Here is a 24270-nt window from a genome sequence, read left to right as displayed (position 1 = left end):
TGGTTCCAGGCGCCGGACCCTTGTTGGAGGTCGCGTTCAGGGGGCCCTTCTGGATTCTCTGCAGGCATCGCTGTGGGGGCTCAGGGAGGGGTCGTCTCTTGTCACTCACTGGCTCTCAGACACCGGGTAGTCCTCCCTGTAGTGTTTGTTCTCTGGATCTTGAGCCGGGGGTGTCCGGTGCAGAGTGTGAAGTCTCACACTTCCGGCGGGAAATGTGAAGTCTTTGAAAGTTGCTTCTTTGTTGCAAAGAAGTAGCTAGTTTTGAACAGGGCCGTTGTTCAAGGGAGTTTCTTGGTCCTTTAGTCCAGGGCAGTCCTTTGAGGCTTCAGAGGTCGCTGGTCCCTGATGGATGCGCCGCTGGTTGTAGGTTTTCGAAGTTGGAGACAGGCCGGTAGGGCTGGGGATAAAGCAGTTGTGGTCGCCAGTCTTCTCTGCAGGCCTGTAGGTCAGCAGTCCTCCTCGTTTCTTCAGGTTGCAGGAATCTGATTCCTGGGATCTGGAGTGCCCCTAAATACTGAATTTAGGGGTGTGTTTAGGTCTGGGAGGGCAGTAGCCGATGGCTACTGTCCTGGAGGGTGGCTACACCCTCTTTGTGCCTCCTCCCTGTGGGGAGGAGGGCACATCCCTAATCCTATTGCCCCTAATGCCCATTGCTTCACAGCTTGTGTGCTGGTGGGGAGAAAATGACTAAGTCGACATGGCACTCCCCTCAGAGTGCCATGCCTACATCCCACTGCCTGTGGCATAGGTAAGTCACCCCTCTAGCAGGCCTTACAGCCCTAAGGCAGGGTGCACTCTACCACAGGTGAGGGCATAAGTATTATGCCCATACAGTGGCCAAGCAAAACCTTAGACATTGTAAGTGCAGGGTAGCCATAAGAGTATATGGTCTGGGAGTTGGTCAAACATGAACTCCACAGTTCCATAATGGTTACACTGAAATCTGGGAAGTTTGGTATCAAACTTATCAGCACAATAAATGCACACTGATGCCAGTGTGCAATTTATTGTAACATACACCCAGAGGGCATCTTAGAGATGCCCCCTGAATGCCAACCAGAATTCTAGTGTAGGCGGACTAGTTTTTGCCAGCCTGCCACAGACCAGACATGTTGCTGGCCAGGAACAAAGCCTGTATGGGTGGAAGTGCTTCTCACCTCCCCCTGCAGGAACTGTTAACACCTGGAGGTGAGCCTCAAAGGCTCACCCCTTTTGTTACAGCACCACAGGGCATCCCAACTAGTGGAGATGCCCGCCCCTCCGGCCACTGCCCCTACTTTTGGCGGCAAGGCTGGAGGAGATAATGAGGAAAACAAGGAGGAGCCACCCACCAGTCAGGACAGCCCCTAAGGTGTCCTGAGCTGAGGTGATCCCTGCCTTTAGAAATCCTCCATCTTGAGTTTGGAGGATTCCCCAATAGGATTAGGGATGTGCCCTCCTCCCCACTGCGAGGAGGCACAAAGAGGGTGTAGCCACCCTCCAGGACAGTAGCCATTGGCTACTGCCCTCCCAGACCTAAACACACCCCTAAATTCAGTATTTAGGGGCTCCCCAGAACCTAGGAAACTAGAATCCGGCAACCTAAACCAAGAAAGACTGCTGACCTGAAGCCCTGCAGACAAGACAGAGACGACAACTGCGTTCGACCCAGCCCTACCGGCCTGTCGCCTGACTCAAAGAAAACTGCAACAGCGACGCATCCGACAGGGACCAGCAACCTCTGAAGCCTCAGAGGACTGCCCTGAACCTAAGGACCAAGAACCACCTGTGAACAGGAGCCCTGTTCAAAACCAGCTACTTATTTGCAACAAAGAAACAACTTCCAAAGATTGCACATTTCCTGCCGGAAGCGTGAGACACTACACTCTGCACCAGACGTCCCCTGCTCGAGATGCAGAGAACCAACACCACAGAGAGGACTCCCCGGCGACTGCAAGCCTGTGAGTAGCCAGAGACGACCCCCCTGGGCCCCCACAGTGACCCCTGCAGAGAGAATACAGAGGCTCCCTCTGACCGCGACTGCATGTAACAAGGGACCAGACCCCTGGCACCAACACTGCACGCGCAGCCCCCAGGACCTGAAGGAATCGAACCTCAATGCAGGAGCGCCTCCCAGGTGACCCTCTGCCGAGCCCACCCAGGTGGTGGCTGTCCCGAGAAGCCCCCGCTGTGCCTGCCTGCAATGCTAGAGTGACCCCCCCCACCCCCCAGTTCCTCCATTGTTTTCAACCTAAAACCCGATGCCTGCTTTACTCACTGCACCTGGCCGCCCCTGTGCCGCTGAGGGTGTACCTTGTGTGCCTTCTCGTGTCCCCCCCCCCCCCGGTGCTCTACAAAACCCCCGTGGTCTGCCCCCCCAGAGGACGCAGGTACTTACCTGCTGGCAGACTGGAACCGGAGCACCCCTGTTCCCCATAGACGCCTATGTGTTTTGGATACCTATTTCCTGTGCACGTGACCAGCCCTGAGCTGCTGGTGTGGTAACTTTGGGGCTGCCTTGAAACCCCAATGGTGGGCTGCCTATGCCCCAAACTTGAGACTTGTAAGTGTCTGTCTTATCTCCAAAACTAACCTTTACTTACCTCCCCCAGGAACTGTTGATTTTTGCACTGTGTCCACTTAAAATAGCTTATTGCCATTTCTACAAAGACTGTACATGATATTGTGTTTATTCAAAGTTCCTAAAGTATCTATGTGAAGTACCTTGCATTTAAAGTGTTTGATGTAAATCTTGAACCTGTGGTTCTTAAAATAAACAAAGAAAAGCTATTTTTCAATATAAAAACCTATTGGCCTGGAGTAAGTCTGAATGTGTGTTCCTCATTTATTGCCTGTGTGTGTACAACAAATGCTTAACACTACCCTCTGATAAGCCTACTGCTCAACCACACTACTACAAAATAGAGCATTAGAATGATCTCTTTTTGCCACTATCTTACCTCTAAGGGGAACCCTTGCACTCTGTGCACACTACTTCTCAATTTGAAATAGTATATACAGAGTCAAGGTCCTACATATATGTACTCCCTTGAACATACACTGCAACCTGCCCATGAGGCTACCAAGGGCCTACCTTCGGGGTGCCTGACAAGTAGTAAAAAGGGAAGGTTTAGGCCTGGCAAGTGGGTAAGCTTGCCAAGTCGAATTGGCAGTTAAAAACTGCACACACTAACACTGTAGTGGCAGGTCCGAGCCATGGTTACAGGGCTACTAATGTGCTGCAGGCCCACTAGTATCATTTGATTTACAGTCCCTGGGCAACTCTAGTGCACTTTACTAGGGACTTACCAGTAAATCAAATATGACACTCATGGATAAACCAAACGGTACAAGCTCTATAGGGAGCACTTGCGCACTGATTAGAAGTGGTGAAGTGCACAGATAATAAACCATCAAAAACGGACCAGAAAAATATTGTAGGAAGGCAGCAAAACGTTTGGGGATAACCCTGCAAAAAGGGCCATTTCCAATATCACACCTGCAGGAGCTGATGGTGAGCCTCAAAGGCTGAAGCCTCTTGTTACAGTGCCATGGGGCACTCCAGCTAGTGGAGTTGTCTGCACACGGACAAAGCCCCACTTTTGGCAGCAAGGTGATCAGGAAAATTATGGAAAGCAGGGAGGAGTGACCCCCCCCAAAACTCACCCCTCCCCCTGCCATCTAAAGCTATGGCCATCCCTAGGGTGTCCAGAGCGGAGGTTGCCCCCCCCCCCCTTCCTGCAGAATCATCCATCTTAGTTTGGAGAACAGAAACCAATAGGGTTAGGTTTGCGTCCCCCTCCCCAAAGGGAGTGGACACAAGAACGGGGTGTAGCCACCCTCTGGGACAGTAGCCATTGGCTACTGCCCTCTGACCCCTGTAACCCCCCTAAATCCAGGATTTAAGGGCTTACCTGAACCCAGCTCATGAGATTCAGGCTGACCTGACAAGAAAGAAGAAGGACTGCTGAGCTGAACCCCCAGCAGAGAAGACAACGACAACTGACTGCCTCAAAAAACCTGCACAAAAACAGTGAGGCATTCAGCGGGGCCAGCCACCTCGACCAAGTTATAGAAGTCTGTCCTGCACCCAAAAGGACCAAGAACTGCAGTGGACAGTGGCCCTGTCCAAGAAGGAAACATCCAGGGACTCTGGCCCACCTTCAGACACGCGAGTCCTGACCACCCTGCACCAGACACCCTACGGCCGGTGACCACGTGGCCCAACCAGCTAAAGAATCATCAGGCGATTGTGATCAAGTGCCCACCCTGGGTTGACCTTTCGACCCCCCCACAAAGATGCCTGCAGAGGGAAGACAGAGGACCCCGACCCCTGAACGCGAAAGCACTGGATGAATATACCCGCACTGTGAGAGACTGGCACCTTATTGCAGTACACCTCCACATTTTTGCCTGGTTTCCGAATGCAACTTGGACTGGAGTGCACTGGGATCCTGCTAACTAGGTTCCCGGTACCAGTGTTCTTTACATAAAACATTTTAAAAGTGATTGGATACATGTTTAGCTATCACTACAAGTCCCTAGTAAAAAGGTACTTAGGTACCCAGGGCATGCAGTACTTTGGATAAGCCCCTGGTGGCAGTGGCACTGATTGTGACAACCTCAAGGGACTTGCATCAAGATGTGCACAGCACTGCCATAGCAGACAGTCTCCTGCTGCAAACCTAAAATACAAACTCTACTTGGCACACTACCTGTGTGCCCGGTCCACCGTACACTGCATTAACTATGGGTAAGACACCCCTATAGCAGGCCTTACAGACCTAAGGCAGGATACTCCATACTATATGTGAGGGCACAGCTGAATGAGCAGTATGTTCCCACCGTGTCCCTGGCAAACCTGGGATATAGTGAGTGAATAGAGCTGCCATTTTAATGTATGTGCTGGACACTGGCCAACACGAGATTCCCAGCAAAATAATGGCTACTCTGAACCCTGGGTTGTTTGGTATCAAACCACTCCGAATAAGTGGTTTGATACCAAACAACTCAAACTGGTACCAGTACTGGATTTATAATAAAACGTACCCAGGGATCACCTTAGAGGTGTCCCCTGCAAAAGCCAACTATCCTGGCATATTTTCTGACTGGTTTCATACAGCCTGCCACACCCACACAGTCTATATTCAAACCTTGGTGGGGAGCCCAGTCTCCCTGGTTCGTAAATCAATGCCCTCCCTTGGTGGAGGAGCTAACCACCCACTCCCCCAGGAACGTGCAAAACCCCGGTAGTGAGCTTCAAAGGGCTACAGCCCCTGAAACTCGAGCCTCCAGGCCTGCTGATAGCATCTGAGGGGTTGCCACTTTGCAAAACACCCACTTTTTGAGTGAGCAAAGGTGGGAAACCACACAAAGATTAGGAGTGGCGGCCTAGCATGCACCACCTCTAAGGTGTTGTCTGCGAAGTGGACCCTCAAATTCAGTTTCCTCCATCTTGAAATGAAGGAAACTAGCCAATCAAGTTTAGGGAAGTCACCCTTCCCAAAGGAAGTGGACACTAAAGTGGGTGGAGCCACCCATAGGTAAGTGTCCCATTGGACATTACCAGGTTTCCCCTAGAACGCCCACTAAATTCTGTATTTATTGGACATCCCTAGAACAAGAAATCAGATTTCAAAATAGAAAGAAGACCTGCACCAAAGAAGATCCAAAGCAAAAGAACTACAGACCTGTTGCACAAGAAAAGGCGCCAAACCCTGCCTGCTGCACCCAGGACCTGCAAATTGCTGCTGTGGAGGAGCTGGACACTGGACCGAGCCCAAGAAACCCAGGTAATATCCAGGCTTAAAGAATCACCCCAGATATCCCTTTTGAGTGGAGGCACCACTCAAAAACCAAGCAAGATCCAATAAGCCAGTGAAGGTCGCTTCACTGGCTGGCCGATATGTCCACAACCGGAATTTGCAGCCGGACCCCACGACACACTAACTACCGTCCCGGATGTGACCTACAAGTGTGCCAAGATTGGTGGCACTGTGCCCTCCAGTGGCCGAGTTACGCCAATTCCCTGGGACAACCTCAAACCAGCTCCCCAGGAGCTGAAAGGATCAGGAGGAAGCTCCTGTAGAGGGACTTTAATAACACCCTGGGACCTACCACCAGAATGCTCACAGTGTCCTGTAAGCAGCCAGAGAGACTCACCTCCAAAAGGACTCAGTTGCGCACAGCTCTGGATCTCACCCCGCATCCGGCCGCTCTGCGCCCGCAACAAGGAACCAGCTGTGCTCCACTGATCCCCAAACCCTTGCGACCTCGACAGCCCAAGGGGACCCCCAGAAACCATCTTTTCCAAGTGGCCCCTACAGGTGGCCCTGTGCCAAAAGCGTTTCCTACACTGCTCCCGCCGGAAACGGGAGCCGCAAGAGGCTCTCCGGCTGGTGCAAGGTGCCTACTGACTGCTGCGACCACCCTGCAAAAAAAAAAAAAAAAAAGAAAAAAAAAAAAGAAAAAAAACACAAAAGAGACTGGTAACTCATTTGTACGATTTTGCATGGTAACTCTACATTGATTCCAATGATGCGTAATTACGGGCAGAAAGACTAACTTTATTACAACTTTTAAAACTAATATATAAAAAAGTATTTGAAAGATCTTGGTCTTAAAAATTAAATAAAACTGAAGTATTTTTATAAACTCTGGTCTCGAGTTATTTATTGAGTGCATGTGCTGCATGATTGGTTTTGTGAGCACAACAAATGCTTAGTACATCTCCTGGATTAGCCTAACTGCTCGACCAGCTACCTTAACAATTGTAGCATTAAGTGGTCTAATTTTTGCTCCTGGAAACCAAAGTGTGCTCGCCTGGACCCACTGCATAGTGTGCCTAGTTTTGCACACTGCATAGAGGGGCCAGCCTCCTACAGATGCCTAAAAGACCACTGCACCCGCAGCCCCCAGAGAACCCGACCTCCAGCAAAGGTACATTCCTCCCTGTCTAGCTTAGGGTTTGCTCCAGGGGACCCCCTGGTCCTCACATGCAGCATCTGAGTGACCCCAGGGTCTCCTCACAGAGATCCATTGGAAACCCAATGCCTTGATTGCATCCTTCACCCAGCTGCCATAGTGCCACTGAGGGTGTGCGTTTGATGCCTCCTTGTGGCCCCAACAGTGCCCCTCTAACCCTCCCCCTCCTACCCCCAGGTCTGCCCACCAAAGAACAGGTACTTTTCTGCTGGGAGATCTGATTCAGAGTGCACCCTGTCTCCGTAGGAGCCCACTTTAAAATGGCTCAAATTTGACCTCTGCACCCGAACGGCCCAGTGTTGCTGGGAGCTTGGGGTTCACTTGAACCCCCAGCTGTGGACTTCCTAAGCCCCAGAGACTGAAACTGTTAAGTCAAGTACTTACCTCTAAAACTGTGCTTTAGTTTCTTCCCCAAGGATGTGTCCTGAAAATTGCAGTGTCAACATTTAAAATAGCTTTATTGGCATTTATTCAAAAACTGTATGCTATATGAATTCCATTCAAAGTATTATTATTGATATATATGTGAAATAATATCTATTGATGTAATTACATGCAAAGAGAATCTTGTGATTCTAGAAATAAACAAAATGTATTTTTCTATATAAAAACCTACTGGTCTGTAGTTTAGTCATTAAGTGTGTGCTTCTTCTATTGTGTCTGTGTGTAGAACAAATGCATTTGTAGTATCTACTTTAGCCTCTGTGGAACACCTGGAGTCTGTGCATGTCATTTTGATATAGTATATAAAGAGTGAGGGGGACTGACTGAGTTGGCGAGGTAGCATGTTCCAGGTCTGTGCTGCGATGTAGGAAAAGGATCTCCCTCTGGCTGCATTGTTACCAATTCTAGGGGTGGCAGCAAGGGCAACTTGTGCAGAGCGGTGTTACCGGTCTCTGTTTGGGTCTGAGAGACTCAGTTGGTGCACGAGTCGCTGAGTCTGAGTGGCTCTGTGAGTGTGCGCATGAGTACCTCAGTGAGTGTGAGTGCTTGGGGATTATCTGAGCAGGTCTGTGTGAGTTCACAAGTGCCTCTGTGGGTGTATTACTGGGTGCATGAGTATGTGAGTATTGTAGGAAGCAGCATATATAGTGAACCAAAACGAGGTACACTGCGCAAAAAGTCAAAGCAATCAGAGGAACAAATTACATCCAAAATGCTCCTTTTTCGGTAGTGTGGTCAAGCGACTCCTACGGTAAGTGAGACACACACTGAAAGAAATCACACCAATTTATAGTAATAACATGTACTTTTATATAAAGTCTGATATTTTGATTTATTAATTTTTACAGCTTGCAAAACTTGATACAGTGCATTTTTCAGATGTGGTAAAGTTATCCTATGAAGGAAGAACTAGCACTGCATACAGGTATAGTAAAGCGACTTACGTGATCAATCTCCTGGACTTCGGCCACACGGACCATTCACCTCAGGCAGCAGGGTGCATGGGTACAGCTCAGCGTCAAGTGCCCCATGTTAGTCTATGGGGACCGGTTTGGTCACAAAGTTGCTTGAGGGATGGATTGGGAGTCCACATCAGAGGAACCCACGTGGGTTTCGAACCTTGAGACCCTTAGGCACGTAGGGACACCACCGATCCACTTCACCTCAGGCTGTGGGGTGCAGGTGCAGTGGTGTTTTATCGCATCAGGTCTGGTGCTGGAGTTCCTTGTGGTTGTAAGGAGCCACGCAGAAACAGTATATAGGCATCGACTTGGGGTTTAGTGCGAACAAGCCAACAAGTGGCCTCAGGTCTCACGAGGCAGAGAGATGTGGGGACAGCCTTGGTCCTCTTCTCCTAGGCCCAGGGCAGACGGGTGCAGAGGTGTCCTGAGACATGGGGTCTTTGTCACTCACTGTTGCTAGGGGTCTGCAGAATCAGGCTGCAAACGCTGTCAGGAAGTCCACATAGGGCAAGCCCTGGGTAGGCTGTGTCTGAAATGCCTGGGGACCATGGTGACACCACTGGCCCACTTCAACTCGGGCTAGGCAGCTCAGCTGCAGTGATGTTGCCCAGTGTTGGGTTTTTGGCAGTCAAGGTCCTCATGGTTCTTCCTTGGGTGCCTGCAGATGCAGGGCAGCAGCTCATGTAATCCAAAAGAGTTCTTCTTGGTGATTTGTGAAGCACGGACAGCGCTCCCTGATTTTTGGAACCTGCAGTGGAAGGACAGGTCAGATGCTCCTCAAGGGCCAGGCGCAGCAGGCTTGGCACCACGTCAGTCGTGCTTCTTAGGTCTATGGTTTTGCAGTCTTGTTGCACACTCCTTTTGTGTCATGGAAGAAAGTCAGAGAATCTGTGTAGGAAAGTGCCCTTGTTGGCATGGTTGCCCCCCACTTTTTGTCTGATATTGGTGATAACTTGACAGAGCGTGATGGGATCCTGCTAACCAGGCCCCAGCACTAGTGTGCTTTCCCAAAACTGTAGCATTGTGTCCACACAACAGCACACCCTTAGTACACAGTTAAGTCCCTTGTAAAAAGTACCCACGGTACCAAGGGCCCTGTCAACTGGAAAGTCCCCAAGTGCTGCAGCATGACTTATGCCACCCTGGGGACCACTCACCTAGCACATGCACATTGCCATTGCAGATTGTGTGCGCTGGTGCTGAGAAAAAGGCAAATTTGACATTGCACCTCTCAGTGTGCCACACCACAAACCACTGCCGATGGTATACGCAAGTCAACACTCAAGCAGGCTTTACAAGGTGAGGAATCCACAGGTAGTTGTATCCATCAGAAATATATTTAAATTTATTTTAGAACCACAAGATTCAACTCAGGTTACTCACGTTATCGCAGTCGCCTGGGAGTCCCCTCTGCGGTATTTGTTTTCTGGAGCTCGAGGTGGGGGCATTGGATGCAGAGTGAGAAGTCTCACGCTTCCGGCGGGAAGGGAGAGTTCTTTCAAAACTTGCAAAAATGTTGCAGTGTCCTCAGAGGTCGCTGTTCCCCGACAGATGCGTCGCTGTGCAGTTTGAGTCTGGGGACAGGCCGGTAGGGCTGGAGCCAAGTCAGTTGGTGTTTCCGTCATCTCTGCGGGGCTTTCAGGTCAGCAGAACTTATTTGTGCAGGTTGCAGGAATCTGATTTCCTGGGTTCAGGGTCGCCCCTAAATACTCAATTTAGGGGTGTGTTTAGGTCTTGGGGCAGTAGCAAATGGCTACTGCCCTTGCGGGTGGCTACACCCTCTTGGTGCCTCCACCCTGAGGTGATGGGGGCATCTTCCAATCTCAAGATGGAGGAATTATAAAAGTTAAGAGTCACCTCAGGGCACCTTAGGGGCTGTCCTGACTGGTGGGTGGCTCCTCCTTGTTTCCCTCATCATCTCCTCCAGCCTTGCTGCCTAAAGTGGGGGGGGGCCACTGGAGGGCACAGTGCCACCAATCTTGGCACACTTGTAGGTCACATCCGGGACGGTAGTTAGTGTGTCGTGGGGTCCGGGTGTTGTAACAAAAGGCATGAGCCTTTGAGGCTCCCCGCCAGGTGTTACAGTTCCTGCAGGGGGAGGTGAGAAGCATATCCACCCAGTACAGTCTTTGTTCCTGGCCACAGATTGACAAAGGTACTCTCCCCATGTTGCCAGAAACTCATCTGGTTGTGTCAGACTGGCAGAAACTGGTCAGCCTAGCACTAGTAGTCGGACTGGTATTCCGGGTCCCTCTCTAAGATGCCCTCTGGGTGTATTTTAAAACAAATACCACACTGGCATCAGTGTGCATTTATTGTGCTGAGAAGTTGGATACCAAACTTCTCATATTTCAGTTTAGCCATTATGGAACTGTGGAGTTTGTGCTTGTTAAACCCCCAGACCTTATACTCTTATGGCTAACCTGCAATTACAATGTCCAAGGTTTTGCTAAGACACCGTAGGGGCATAGTGCTCATGCATCTATTCCCTCACCTGTGGCATAGTACACCCTGCCTTAGGGCTATAAGGCCTGCTAGAGGGGTGACTTATCTATGCCATAGGCAGTGTGAGGTTGGCATGGCACCCTGAGGGGAGTGCCATGTCGACTTAGTCGTTTTCTCCCAACCAGCACACACAAGCTGGCTGTCTGTGCTGAGTGAGGGGTATCCAGGGTGTCATATGGCATGCTGCAGCCCTTAGAGACCTTCCTTGGCAACAGGCCCTTGGTACCAGGTGTACCATTTACAATGGACATAACTGTGTGCCAGGGCCGTGCCAATTGTGGGTACCGGTTAGGGAAAGAACACCAGGCAGATCTTATCCTCCAAACCCACCCTTGCTGCCAGCCACAGAATCAGGAAGAGCACATCTGAAGGCAGATGCTTTTCTTACCTTGTAGCCCAGTCAAACACGCTTCCACTCAAACTCAGACATGCAGACTCACTGAACCAGCTCACAAAGGATCTAAAGACATAAATCGCAGAGTGTGCAGCACGTCCGCAACAGCTATTTGAGCCTCCATGGGTGATAAGCCGCCCTTTAAAAGCGTCTGATTGCTCAAATGACTGATGTGTGCAAAAATACCTTTATTAGGAATGAAAAACTTGCCTAACAATAGCTTTACAAGTATGTCTCAATAAAAACATAAAAGAAAAGAAATGTTTTACCTAGAATTTATTTTGAAAGATTAGCAACACATAACTCACCCACTGTTCAATCAGTCATGTTTGGCTACTAGAAATGGCTGCCAATACTCTTTTTAGTTTTGTTAGTTCCAGAGTGACCTCCAATTAGTGAAGAATGTAACTTATTAAAAATGTGTTTTGCCAATTCTTCACCAACGATAAATTGTGCCTTCTTCCCCTTTCCTACAAAGAACACCTTTTCACCTAATTAGCCAAAGAAACATGAGAACGTTTAAAGGGCGATTTCTATTTACTGCAGATGTTGCACGAGAGATACATTAAAAGCACGTAATATATATATATATATATATACACACACACACACACACACACACACGCTAACAATCATTTAAAAAAATAAAATATAATGAAATGAATCAGTCTAAACAATATTTGTTAACACATAAGTAGGTAGATAAATATAATTGAAAGGATCACCAATTCATGAAGCTTCATTCAAACAAGTACAGTAAATTGTATGAATGTATAACAATTTTCTAATTCCAAAGTAATTTGAAAAATAACTTACCATCAATGGTGATTTTTTTGGAAAGTCTCCGTAATCCATGCTTCATTATTTTACTGAAATAATCAGGGTACACATTACTGCGTATATAAAATTCAGAATCTGGTTGTACTTTGTAGCATCCATTGTTCTTTACAATAACAAAATAAATATAAACTGAAGAAAATCTAAACATCGTAATAGTAAAAAAATAAAATCACATGGATGAATATACGTTAAAGGTAAATAATGTGTTCCTCTGATTGACAATTTGCACCCACACATTCGTTTTTTGAAAATGGATACCATAAGAATATATCTCTCCACAGTAGCTGCCTCCGCTCTGGTGGGAGAAGCACATAAGCCATCAGAAGTCTGCTTCTTCGCCAAGGCATTGCACCTTTTAATAGGAAGAAAAAGATAGTTGGAGATGGTCCTCTTCTCTCATCAGCATGCCTAATTTTCACAGCAATTAAGCAAATAAAAAGCTGATCATCCATTTAGCATTGTTTATTACAATGAATGACTGCTGTGGGTCAAATATATGTAAGAATGAGGAGGTAGAGAAAAAGTCGTCAGGACAATATTTAGACCAACGTGAAAGAGTGAACACTTTTGGAAAAGGAGAACCAGCTTGCCTCAATAGATGGTAGTTAAATGTGTGGCTACAGAGAGGGTTAGATGCTCGTTAACCCTTATGTAAGAAGTAATTACGGGAAAAAAAGAATATTGTATCGTCAACAAACCTATAGGTCCTCATTACAACCCTGGCGGTCGGTGTTAAAGCGGCGGTAAAACAGCCAACAGGCCGGCGGTAAAAAAAATGTAATCACAACCGTGGCGGAAACCGCCAACATAGACAGCCACTTTAACACTCTGACTGCCACAGTGGTACAAACAAACAGCATGGTGGTCACCACCAACAGACAGGCGGAAGACAATGTATCGCCCACAGAATCATGAGAGGCCAATCCGCCACTCTTTCAGGAGCGGATTCAATGCGAACAAAAACACGGCGGAAAAAGAACTTGGAAGGAAAAATGCTCACCTCTACACACCATACGAGGAACCAGGATGCCATGGAGCCGGAACTCCATATTCTACCAGCCATTGTCTTCCTGCTCCTCTACCAGGAGCACGAACGCCAGCAGCGAAGACCACAGTGAGTATTGCACCTACGACACAGGGGAGGGGGGAGGGAAAAGAGTGACACACACACGCAACACCCCCACCCACTACAGCACACATACACACACACACACACAAATACATGTTGATACATTACAGTTACACCCCCCCAAGGCCCCTGGAAGAATGCAAGGACAATGGAAATGATTGTAACGATTCTGATCAATAAAAATCCAGTACTCATAAATATATATACACACCATTAACAAATATATACACCAAGAATTAAAGTCCATGTGCTGCACATAGATAGTCCGTGGACCACTGGGCCCAAAATGCATGGGCGAGGCCCACACAAGATATCCAATCAAAACGGAGCGAACACTGCAGGGTCATTAGATCGAAATACAACAGGCACCTCAGGGGAAGGGAAGGGGGGCACCTCAGCCGGATGAGTGCACAACGCCAGATCTATGAGGGGGCTCCATGCCCACTGCTGCATCCTGGGGAGTGCAAAGCCACAGTCTCACAAGTGAATAACAGTCTCCACTGGTTCTGGAGGGGGGTTTGTGCCCAGAGTGCTTCATCCTGCCAAGGACTGAGGTAGTGGATGCTTTTCTCCACTGGTTCTGGAGGGTGCTTTGTGCCCAGCGTGCTTCATCCTGCCAAGGACTGAGGTAGTGGATGTGAATCTCCACTGGTTCTGGAGGGGGCTTGGTGCCGAGAGTGCTTCATCCTGCCAAGGACAGAGGTAGTGGATGTGAATCTCCACTCACGGTGGGCCATGGAAGCTGTCCAGGCCCCTGAAAATGACCACCAGCTCCGTACGACTGACCACGGAGGATGGCAGCCATATCTGCGGTGGTGCCACTGGCATATGTGGCGTGTCCACTGTCAGTGATTGTGGCAGCCTCAGTAGCGGCGGTGCTTGCGGCGCCCATTGGCCTGCAGTGCTGGTGGGTGGCTCAGTGAGCGTGCTGGTGGCGGCGGTGTCCTGGGACGCGGTGATGGTAGCGCCGGTGTTCTGGGAAGCGGTGCTGGCGGTGTCCTGGGAAGAAGTGCTGGTGGTGGCGGTGTCCTGGGAAGCGGTCTTGTCCGCCGTGCAGGTTGGCGGTGACTTCCCTTTCTTCATGTGCCCCTTCCCCACCTTGGATGGTGGCGCAGCTGTCTTCACACTCCCAACTGTAGTCCTGGGAGAGCCCTTGGTGGCAGGTGTTTTGCCCTTCTCCCTCCGGGCTGTGGCCAACTTCTTATGTTTCTGAGGTGGGGGACTGTCTGTGGTCTGGCTCCTTGGCACACAGGCTGCCCTGCTGCTTGGTGCACTCCAGAAGCCGGTTACTGCTGGCACCACTTTTCCCGTTGATGTGGTGGCTGAGGTGCTGGGTTGTGACCTGGAAAGCCGTGCCATAGGGGACGGAAGGGGTGGGGGAGGTGAGGGGGAAGAGGTCAAGGTTTGACAGGAAAAGTTTTAGACACACTGGGAAGGGTAGATGGAGGGGGTTTGGGAGTGGAGGAAGAGGTAGTGGTTGTAGGAGGTGTACATCTGCTGAATTTGGGTGAAGGTGCATGGGCTGGAGGCTGTTGAGGTGGATGGGTGTTGGGTGGGTGGGTGTCTGCGTTTGTGTACTTTGGGAGGAGGGATCACAGACACACTGGGAGAGGAAACTGGGGATGTGTGACTGGTAGTGGTGTGGTGAGTGCACATGAGCGGTGTGTGGTGATGGACGTAGTGGCTGAAGATGTAGTGCATGCAGGTGTGAGTGGAGACGTGACAGGGAGGGATGAGGGAGACGAGGAGGAGGGGGACACAGTGGATGTTGGTATGTCTGCATGGGTATGATGCTTATGTGAGTGCCTGTGGAATGTGTGGTGCTTATGTTTGCCAGAGCTACCCTTGTGTGTTGAGGTGTGTGCATGCTGGTCTGATGGTGTGCTTGGGATAGGCTGAGGTACAGGGAATTAGGTCTGGGTGGAGGAAGTTGGAGGGGGGAGGCTGGACACCGGGACAATGGCTGCCATCAGTGCTGAGGAGTCCGTGTCACTGGTCTCAGCTCCTGTCCCCACTGTGGAACTCCCCTCGCCCGCCGTCCGCTGTTTCGCCCTCCAGGGCCATGTGGGATGCAGCTCCCTCCTGCTCCGGTGCCACTGCTCCTCTGCCTGATGATGCTAATGCACACAAGAACAGGTAGACCACAAAAAGGTGGGGAAGACAGAAGAAAGGTTCAGTGCATGCAATACCGCTACAGATACAGCAGCCCTCTGCACTACACCATGCACTTTGAGTTCCCTAATTAATCACAGGGACATGGGGTACAAGGCCTATGCCCGACTGCTGCACACATGAGTCACAGGAGCCTGACTAGGTGTAGATGGCTCTTAACACTGGTGGGGTGCCACATAGCCTGCCTTACGGAGGGAACATGCCTACAAAACTCGTCCTGGCCAAGGGGTACCCACAGCCCACCTCCCCCAACCAGACACCTCCAATGTGCGCTGAATCAGCTGAATGAGAGCGTACTCACACCCTTGTGGCTGATGTGGTGCTCTCAAGCGCCCATCCAACTCCGGGGAAGCCACCACCAGGATCTGGAACATCAGGGGTGTCATGGTGCGACGGGCACCCCCCCCCCCCCCCGTTGGGAGGCCATCCACAGCTGGGCCTCCGCTGTCTTCTTGCTCAAGCGGCGAATGTCCTCCCATCTTTTCCGGCAGTGGGTGCTACGTCTGTGGTGGACACCCAGGGTCCTGACTTCCTTGGCGATGACACGCCAAATATCCTTCTTCTGGTGGGCGCTGACCTACAGGAATAGGACAGGGGAAAAGGAGAAGATATAACCGTCCGCACCGTCACAGTCATTGGCCCGCATTCCTACCCTTGCCATGACACACATACACTCACCGTCGTTTCATTCACACCTAATTCTCCCCTTCCATGTTCCATCCACACAGGCATTGCCCATACAGCATGCTCACAGTGTACTTACCTGTTTGTCTGGAGGAACGTAGAGCACCGTGTACGGGGGGGGAGGACCCCATCCACTAGTTTCTCAAACTCCTCCGTGGTGAAGGCAGGGGCCCTTTCCCCAGACACATGAGCTATTGTCTCTTCCAGACTGAGGTCACAACAGCACTTGCAGTGTAGGTCATCTCCTGTTGAACATCAGGTATCAAGTGAGTGAACAGATAGAAAATGGCGGTCATGTCCGCTGCGGTGCGTACCGTCACCGCCAGCGTACATAGTCATTGGCTCCTGGGACCCATAGGGCCCAATGTTAACCAATGCAGGATTGCGCCGCGGTCTTCGACCGCCTACTGCGACGGTGTACAACGCCAGCGCAGTTACCTCATATCCCATTGTCCCACCTTACAGGACAGGCAGCCGCCATTTCAGGGGGCCACATGGCATTATGTTTAAATGCGTCACACATACCTAGGCCTTGCGTACACACTAAGACAGGCACATATCGGACTGAAAAATATGTGCAATAAAGTTGTGTTTTCGTACATCAGTGTTGGCTGACCCTCTGCTCGCTGTTCTCCTCCACAGAGTACGTCCGCTGGGGCAGGTGAGGAGATGGCGGCATCCTCCGGTGTACAGACCGCTGGTGGACCTGTTGACAATGGAAGAGCGACATGTAATTGTCACCTACAGACTGGACCGTGCCACAATCCATGAACTGTGTGCCCAGTTGGAGCCAGACCTGATGTCAGCTATCCGCCATCCCACAGGTATCCCCCCCTATAGTGCAGGTGCTGTTAGTACTCCATTTCCTGGCAAGTGGGTCTTTTCAGACGACAGTGGCCATAGCCTCTGGGATGTCCCAGCCTATGTTCTCCAACGTGTTGTCCAGAGTGTTGTCTGCCCTGCTGAAACACATGCACAGCTACATCATGCTCCCTCAGATGGAGGATTTGCCTACAGTTAAAGGTGACTTCTATGCCCTGGGACATATCCCCAACATCATAGGTGCCATTGATGGGACACATGTGGCCTTGGCCCACCCCCGCAGGAGTGAACAGGTGTACGGAAACCGGAAGAGCTACCATTCAATGAATGTGCAGATGGTGTGTTTGGCCGACCAGTACATCTCCCATGTGAATGCCAAGTTTCCTGGATCAGTGCATGACGCTTACATTCTGAGGAATAGCAGCATCCCTTATGTGATGGGGCAACTCCAGAGGCACTGTGTGTGGCTATTAGGTGAGGACATGGACCCTATATAGTGTGACTAGGTGTCTGGGAATGGGGTTGCCCCTAAGGGTAAGTGTGTGTCTAACAGTTGTAACAACATTTGCAGATGACTCTGGCTACCCCAACCTGTCATGGCTACTGACCCCAGTGAGGAATCCTAGGACAAGGGCAGAGGAACGCTACAATGAGGCACATGGGCGAACTAGGAGGGTTATAGAGAAAGACCTTCGGCCTCCTGAAGGCCAGGTTTAGGTGCCTACATGACAAGTGTTTCCCTATTCTACGCACCAAAGAAGGTGTGCCAGATCATCGTGGCCTGCTGTATGCTGCACAACTTGGCTTTGCGACGACAGCTGTCTTTTCTGCAGGATGGTCCTGAAGGAGGTCTTGTGGCAGCTGTGGAGCCTGTGGATAGTGAAGACGAGGAAGCAGAACAGGAAATCGACAACAGAAACAAGGTGATTCATCAATACTTCCAGTGAGACACAGGTAAGACGACATCACTGCCTGCTACATCTGATACACTTGTTCTACCTCTCATCTGTCTGTCACTTTCACCCAGTGTATGGACCCTGATTTGTCACTTTCCCTTTCGATTTCATGGATGTGGGTCCCACTGTGTGACCTCTGCTATGTTTCCTCATGGACTAGAGCGGTGTGACATAGGTATGCTGACAATACAATGAATATTGCTATTTTCCTCAGTTATTGCAAATACACATTTGTGAAAGCACAGACTGACTCCAGATTGTTTTGTAATTTAAGTGTGTTTATTTAAGTGCTAAATAGTGGAGGGGGGTGTAAAATGGTCAGGGGTGATGATGGAGGAATGTCCATGGCAGAGTCCAGTCTATTTGTTTCACAGGTGCATTGTCCAAAGGGACACAGGAAGTGGAGCTGGGGCAGTTGGTGGTTGAACAGGGTGACAAAGTGGGACAGAAGGATGACAATCAGGGTGGTCTTATTTCTTGACGGGGGTCTTGGCATCGTGCTCTGTCTTTGTCCTAGATCTCAGGGACCGCTTGCGGGGTGGTTCTCCATCTGCAGGGGGTGGGGTGCTGGTGTCGAGGTCCTGTGGCGGTGCCTCCTGTCTACTAGCGCCGGCGGTGGGCAGTTCATCGTCCAGGAAAGTGTCAGGGGCCCCTTGTTGTGCCACAGTGTCCCTCCTGGTGTTCACGAGTTCCTTCAGCACCCCCTACAATGGTGCCCAGGGTGGTATTGATGGATCCGAGTTCTTCCCTGAACCCCAAATACTGTTCCTCTTGCAGCCGCTGGATCTCCTGAAACTTGGACAGTACTGTTGCCATCGTCTCCTGGGAATAGTGGTAGGTTCCCATGACGTTGGAGGGCCTCATAGAGAGTGGGTTCCATAGGCCTGTCCTCCCCTGTTGCCCAGCAGCCCTCCCAGTTCCCCTGTGTTCCTGGGCCTCTGTCCCATGAACCGTGTGCCCACTGCCAATGCCCCCAAGTCCCTGCTGTTCTTGGGGTGGTGGGTTAGCCTGAGTTCCCTGAAGTGGTGGACACACTGCTGCTTGACGTGTCATGGGGACAGAGGTATGGGCCCGGTGGGTGCTGGTGTTTCCAGAGGGGGGAGGCTCTGTTGTGGCTTCTGCCTGTGTGAGGGGAACCGACTGTCCTGAGGTCCCAGATGGGCCGGGCTGGTCATCTAGATCCAGTTGGACAGAGCTGCTATCATCAATGTGGGCCTCTTCTGTGGGTGGAGTGGACATGTCTGGAACATCCTGTCCGGTGACGTTGGTTAGGGGTCCTGCAGGGGGTTTAAAGGCATAGTTTATCTGTGTGTTCCATGGTGTGCAATGGGTGGGTGACCCTGTACCCCAGTGGTTGCATTCCTGTGTAGGAGCTTGTGCGCTTGATGTTTAGGGGTCTGTGTGGGTATGTGCAGTGGACATGCATTTATGATGTGTATCCATGCTTTGTTGTTGCATGAAGGGCCTGGTGTTGGGATGTGTGGTTTGAGATGGTGGGACATCTGTGAGGAGTTGGAGTGATGGGGGGTGAGGGTATGTGATTGCATGCAAGTAGGGTGGGGGATGAAGTAGTGAAAGCTTTGACTTACCAATTCCTCCAGCTACTCCTGTGAGGCCCTCAGGATGCAGTATAGCCAAGACCTGCTCCTCCCATGTTAGTTGTGGGGAGGAGGTGGGGGTCCGCCGCCAGTCCTCTGAACCGCGATGTGGTGTCTTGAGACCACGGAACACACCTTCCCCCATGGGCCGTTCCACCTTACTGATGTTATCCCGTGTTCTTGGGTGCTGTCCCACTGCGCTGACCCTGTCCACGATTCTGCGCCATAGCTCCATCTTCCTAGCTATGGTGGTGTGCTGCACTTGTGATCCGAATAGCTGTGGCTCTACCCGGATGATTTCATCCACCATGAGCCTGAGCTCCTCCTCAGAAAACCTGGGGTGTCTTTGCGGTGAACATGGGGTGGTGTGGGTGATGTCTGAGGTGATGTTTAGGGGTGTGTGGTGTTTTGTGCGTGGATGTGTGTGTGTGTGATGGTGTTTTGTGCCTCTGTATGGTGTCATCTTTGCTGTGCTGTCTCTCTGGCCTCCGTCAATATATCAGGTAGTAAGGGTTTGTGGGTGACGTGGGAGTGGTGTGTGTATGTGTATAAGGTGCGTGTATTTGGAATTGTCCAATGTGGTTGTGTTTTGTAAGAGTATTTTGAGCGTGGCGGTGTGTTATCGCAAGTTTATCACTGACCTTTGGTGTTACCGCCAATGTTGTAATGAGGGCCATAGTGATTATGCTCAAATGGCGTTCACGAGAAAATCTCAAAAAACAAATGTAAGATTTCAGTGTGCTCTAAAAAAACATTTTTAGGCTGCTAGTGAAACAAGCTGCTTGAAATACTATTGACAGCTGGTGACTAACATGGAAGATCGGTCAGGCACCCGCAAACAGGCTGGAAACACTGAAAGATAACCTTTGTTTGTGCTCAAAGATGACGATAGTCCCACGCCAATGAGCTGACACCACCATCATCAGTTTTGTGAAGACACGAAAGAGGATCACAGTAAACTTAAAAAGCTACTTGCTGACTTTGAAACACAGTTAACATGTGTGAAAAATTCAGGATGCAGGTGTGTGAATAAGCATTGTGAAGGTCCAGCACTACTATAAAGTATCCTGTTTGAGCACTGACAACACCTCAGCCAGGGTGTGCATTTAGAAATTGTCTTTGTGGAGGTAGCTGTTGACTGACCACCCAAAAGGACCTTTTAGTTTTTTTTGTGCACAAAGAAATGAAAAAGAAAAAGAACCACAACCTATCTCTGGAGGTAGGACAACCTACTCTGCGCTTGTGCAGAAGAGAGATGGAAACACCCGCTGGAGCAAGGAAGATTAGCTCTCCATTAGACACTGAATGAACATAGCAACAGGTCATGAGCTTCGCAGGTTTCTTAACGTAGATGACCACTGCTGTTGCTTTTGCCATCTCCATTCCTCCCAATGACTCCCTCCCATTTCTGTTAGTCAGCACAAACCTTGGCACTGAAAAAATAAAAAATACCAAGCCAAAGGCACTTTACCGTCAAGTCTGCGAAGATCCACATCCAATGCCGATCCCACATAGCCTGATCTTCCTTGCCAGCACCAAATGTTGAGGCGTTAGTCACACAAGCGCAGAACATTTTGATAGCTGCCTGTGGATCTTCCATGGTGTGTACAAGCTTGAACTTTCTGGTGCAGAGCCTGTGGGTGTCTAAAACTGAAACTTTATAACAGAGGGCACAAAAACGCATAGACCTCAGCCAGATTGTGTTGTGACTTTAAAGACTCATATTGACTAGCAGGCTGTATGTCACCACACTAGACTGAGGAATAATAGTGGGTAAGAGACAAAGAACCCACACAAACAGTTGTAGACCACAGTTCTAAGAAAGACTATTATTTTGCCACACTATGTTCTATCTTGCGTGTGATGTTTAATTAAAAGACAAGTATTAAATGGAACATTTGTTGTACACACACGGGCAGTAAATATGAACACACACTCAATGACTTAACCCCAGACCAATAGGTTTTTTATATAGAAAAATATTCTTCTCTTAATTTACTTTAGAACCACAAGATTCTGAATTCAAGTAAGTACATAAATTGTAAGGTACTTGGCATAAGCAAATATAGAACTTGGAATGAAAAAAGTAAGGTACACAGTTCTGGCAAATATGCAAATAACCTATTTTAAAAGAGGACACTGCAAAATTCAACAGTTCCTGTAGGAGGTAAGTAGAAGTTAATTTAGCAGGTAAGTAAAGCACTTACAAGTTCAGTCTCCAGGGCATAGACAGACGACTGTTGGGGGTTCAAGTCAACCACAAACACCCAGTACCAGCAACACAGGGGTGGTCAAGTGCAGAGGTCAAAGTAGCATAGGCGCTTATGGAGAAAAGGGGTGCTCCGGTTCCACTCTGCTAGCAGGTAACTACCTGCGTCCTCTGGGAGCAGACCCGGGGAGTTTTGTATAGCACTGGGTTGGGCGGTGTCCCAAACAGGCGCACAGGGCCAGCCAGGTGCAGTGTGCAAAGTAGGTGTCAGGTTTTGAATAGAAATCAATGGAGGGACCCAGGGGCCACTCTGGTGATGCAGGCAGGGCATGGGGTTCTTCTTGGGCCAGCCACCGACTGGGCTAGGATGAGGGACGCCTGCTGGTCACTTCTGGAGCGGTAGTTGGTTCCTCTTGGGACTGGGGGCTGCAGGGGCAGTGCTTCTTCCAGGCGTTGGGATCTCTGTTACCAGGAAGTTGCGGTGAGGGGGAGCCTCTGGATTCTCTTTGCAGGCTTCACGTGGGGATGCAGGGAGATTGTCTCAGGGTGGCCACGTCGTTGGAGTCACCTGGGGGTCCACGCTGCAGTGTTGGTTTCTCTGGACACAAGCTGGGGGCGTTGGTGTAGAGTGGTGGGGACTCACGCTTCAGGAGTGAGGTGGGTGTCACTTTAAAGATGGTTTCTTCCTTGTTGTTTGACAGAGCCCATATCCACTAGAGTTTTTTGGTCCTTTGGGTTGAAGGGCAGTACCCCGAGTTGGCACTGGTGTTTTGAGGTCAGCAGTCCTTTAGGTTTTCAGGAAATCTGAAATCCTGGGTTCAAGGTCGCCCATAAATACTGAGTGTAGGAGGGTGTTAGGGCTGGAGGGCAGTAGCCAATGGCTACTGACCTTGAGGATGGCTACACCCTCCTTGTGCCTCTCTTTGGGGAGGGGGGCACATCCCTATCCTTATTGGGTAAATCCTCCAAAACAAGATGGAGGATTTTCCAAGGAGGGGGAGGGGGTCACTACAGCTCTGGTCAACTTAGGGGTGGAACTGGCTGAGGGGGTGACACATACTTGTTTTTCTCATTATCTCCGCCGGACTTTCCGCCCAAAGTTGGGGCTGTGTCCAGGGGGCGGGCATCTCCACTAGCCAGAGTGCCCTGTGGCAGTGTAACACGAAGCCTGAGCCTTTGTGGCTCACTGCTAGGTGTTACTGTTCCTGCAGGGGGAGGTGTGAAGCACCTCCACCCAGTGCAGGCTTGGTTTCTGGCCTCAGAGAGCACAAAGGCTCTCACGCCAGGAGGTCAGAAACTAGTCCCTCTGTGGCAGGCTGGCACAGACCAGTCAGTCTTGCATTGAAGGATTGGGTAAAATACAGGGGGCATTTCTAAGATGCCCTGAGTGCTATCGGTCGAAGAGCCATGTCTTGAGGAGTTTCCTGAAGGTGAGGAGGTCCTGGGTCTGGCGCAGGGAGGTCGGCAGTGAGTTCCAGGTCTTGGCGGCGAGGTAGGAGAAGGATCTGCCGCCGGAGGTCTTGCGTTGAATTCGGGGAGCGAGGGAGAGGTTGGCAGAGCGGAGTTGGCAGGAGGGGGACGTAGAAGTTGAGTCTGTTGTTCAGGTAGGCGGGTCCGGCGTCGTGTAGTGCTTTGTGCACGTGGGTGAGGAGTCTAAAGGTGATCCTCTTGTCCACGGGGAGCCAGTGGAGGTCCTTCAGGTGGTGGGAGATGTGGCATCGGCGGGGTATGTCGAGGATCAAGCGGGCGGATGCGTTGGAGTCGTTTGATGTCTTTTGCTGGGATGCCTGTTTAGAGTGTGTTGCCGTAGTCAAGTCTGCTACTGACAAGGGCCTGAGTCACTGTTTTTCTGGTTTCCGTCGGGATCCACTTGTAGATTCTGCAGAGCATGCGGAGGGTGTTGAAGCAGGAGGAGGAGACTGCGTTGACCTGTTTGGACTTGGTGAGAGCGGAGTAGAGGATGAAGCCGAGGTTGCGTGCGTGGTTGGCAGGAGTAGGTGGGGGACCCAGTACGGTGGGCCACCAGGAGTCGTCCCAGGCCGAGGGTGAGCGTCCGAGGATGAGGACTTCCGTCTTATCGGAGTTTAATTTCAGGCGGCTGTTTCTCATCCATTCGGCAATGGATTTCAGTCCCTCGTGGAGGTTGGCTTTGGCGGTGTGTGGATCTTTAGTAAGGGAAAGGATGAGCTGGGTGTCGTCGGCGTAGGAGAGGATGGTGAGGTTATGCTGACGGGCCAGCTGTGCGAGGGGTGCCATGTATACGTTGAACAGCGTTGGGCTTAGCGAGGAGCCTTGGGGGACGCCGCAGATGAGGTTGGTGGCTTCGGAGCGGAAGGGTGAGAGTCGGACTCTCTGGGTTCTGCCGGAGAGAAAAGAGGAGATCCAGTTGAGGGCTTTGTCTTGAATTCCGGCTTCGTGGAGACGAGTTAGTAGGGTGCGGTGGCAGACCGTATCGAAGGCGGCGGATAGGTCTAGGAGGATGAGGGCTGAAGTTTCGCCGTTGTCCATTTGCTGTCTGATGTCGTCTGTGGCGGCAAGGAGTGCAGTCTCGATGCTGTGATTGCGTCTGAATCCGGATTTAGAGGGGTCTAG

At 50.5% G+C, this 24270-nt stretch overlaps 1 long non-coding RNA gene across 2 annotated transcripts in view; it reads right to left on the bottom strand.

Annotated features, from left to right (window-relative positions):
• LOC138297357 (uncharacterized) overlaps positions 1-24270 on the bottom strand; it is a 40534-nt gene that overhangs the window by 4235 nt on the left and 12029 nt on the right. The window contains exon 2 of one of the 2 annotated variants that reach the window (XR_011204049.1): positions 12085-12137. The exons of the other annotated variant lie outside the window; for it this stretch is intronic. This is a non-coding gene — a long non-coding RNA (uncharacterized lncRNA). The remainder of the gene's footprint in view (positions 1-12084; positions 12138-24270) is intronic. 2 annotated transcript variants of the gene reach the window in all.

The sequence above is a fragment of the Pleurodeles waltl genome, chromosome 5 (genome assembly GCF_031143425.1).
Source record: "Pleurodeles waltl isolate 20211129_DDA chromosome 5, aPleWal1.hap1.20221129, whole genome shotgun sequence".
In the NCBI taxonomy this organism is placed as follows: Eukaryota; Metazoa; Chordata; class Amphibia; order Caudata; family Salamandridae; genus Pleurodeles; species Pleurodeles waltl.
The sequence above is the reverse complement of the archived record's forward strand: the minus strand, read 5'-3'. Positions and strand labels throughout refer to the sequence as shown.